Source organism: Erinaceus europaeus, chromosome 1, assembly GCF_950295315.1.
Source record: "Erinaceus europaeus chromosome 1, mEriEur2.1, whole genome shotgun sequence".
NCBI classification, from domain to species: Eukaryota; Metazoa; Chordata; class Mammalia; order Eulipotyphla; family Erinaceidae; genus Erinaceus; species Erinaceus europaeus.
Genome location: NC_080162.1, coordinates 72,744,176 through 72,746,242, shown reverse-complemented (window position 1 = coordinate 72,746,242; position 2,067 = coordinate 72,744,176).

Below are 2,067 nucleotides of genomic sequence, written 5' to 3'. Positions count from 1 at the left end.
GGCGGCTTTGGGAATGTGGAGTGGGTGGCATAAGGGTCAGGGGGCTGGTGAAGTGAGCCTTGGACAGCCACAGCCAAGTAAAGCAGAGAGTATGTATGGCCTTTGAATCATCTCCCGCCCCTTGATTCACTGTGCTGCACAGTGGTGCCTGGGGACTTCCCACTTCCCTGGAATTGTCTACCAGGCTTCATGCTGGGGAAGATGCATGTTAAACCTTTGGGACTGGGTGTATCCTTGGGGTTGAAGAAAAGTTACAAAATCTGGCTGGGTCTCTTATGGAACCTCTCCCCTTTCAAGCTCCTTGGTCACCTCAGCCAAGCAAGGTGACCTAAGGAGAGGTTGGGGTGCCTGCAGAGGGGGGATGGTTTCCCCCAGATGTCCCAAGGAAGACAATGGCTTTGCAGATCCACCACTATGCCACTTGAGCAGGAGAAACAGGGAAATGAAAACACATGGCAGGACAGAGATGGGGTAGCAGGGGAGCAGGCTGAATTTCCCCCAGGTGGAATAGCAAGGAGCCAGGTCTTAGGGACTCCCCCTACCCCACCCCACCCCCATCCATCACAGTCCCTGAGAATGGCCAGGCTCAGAGCATTTTGTCCAGCACCCATTCAAAAGGGTGTGAAGAGACTGTAGGCACTGCAGGGCTGGGGGTATGGAGCTGGGTGGGATCAGGCCCTACAGGGGTCATTTCTAAACACCCACATGTATACAGGGTCCCCTAAAGGGACCCAGTTCAGGGAAGGGAGGAGGAGCACAAGAACACTCACTCCACCCCTTCTAGGTGTGTGACAGAGATCTGGGTGAGCTCTAGGCCAGCCTCAGGACTGGCAGCTATAACAGTGACATTTTAGACCCAGCCTTGCTTGAACTGAGCCTTTATACAAGGCTTGATACAGAAAATGATGTTTTAATAAAACGACTCATCCATAGTTCTCCACCCACTGAAAATTCACAGAACACCTTTCTGCTAGTGTCCAGAACCAGAGACCCACCTCAGAGAAGCAGGAGGACAGACAGAGCTAAGGTGAAAACAGCACTCAGAGAGGTGTCAGAGCATATCAGATTGATACCTGCTAAGTCCAAGCCAGTCAGTGAAGTGGTCACACACCACAGGACTTGGGTCAAGCCTGGACCTAGGTGTCTCTGTGTGAGAAACTAGTTATGGCTGCCTGTGACTAAGTCATAAACATACACACTTTACCATGCATGAGGGCCTGGGTTCAAGTCCCAGGAACCACAAGAGCAAATCATAAAAAAGGGAAGCTTCATGAATAGCAGAGTGGTTTGTGGTATCTCACTCTCTTTCTGTCTCTCCCTCCCTCTCCTTCTCTCCCCCCTCCCTCTCCCTCTCTCCCCCTTCCCTCTCCCTCTTTCCCTTCCTCCCTTTCCCACTCTCCCTCCCTCCCTCCCTCTTTCCCTCCCTACCTTTCTATCCTTTGGAAGTTGAAATAAAACTAGTTGCAGGAGTAGTGGAATAACATAAGTGTGAAGTCCTGACAGCAAAAATAAAAACAACTCAGCACTCCTGTGACGTTAGCCATGTTTCAGTTGCTCTGTAGTCATGTGTATCTGGAGGCTGCCATGCTGGACAGGACAGGCTTGAGTAAAATGCTCCTTCTTCAGAAAAGTCTTTCTTGTCCCCATACCCCCACAGAGATTCAGGTATCCCTCTTGTATAGCAGTCATCATAGTTGTGACTTGCCTTTTTTTTTTTAATTAGTGGTTTAATATTCATTTACAATATTACAAGATAACAGAGGTACCACTCCATACCATTTCCACCACTAGAGTTCTGAATTCCCAATCCCTCTATTGTAAGCTACAGCAGTTCTCTTAAGGTTGTAGATATGGATTATTAACTATTATTCTACAATTATCTGTCTATATTTGTATATATCCCCCCCTTTTCCCTATGGTCCCATCTTTTCTTCCTTTCCAAGTCACACATAGCCCTGTTACTACTTCCAAATGTCCCTTCCTTTTTCCTTTACTTTCTCAGGGTCCCGATGGAGTTGGAGCCCTCTGGTCATCTTCCCCTTATCAAATCTCCCTGCATAGAGCAAA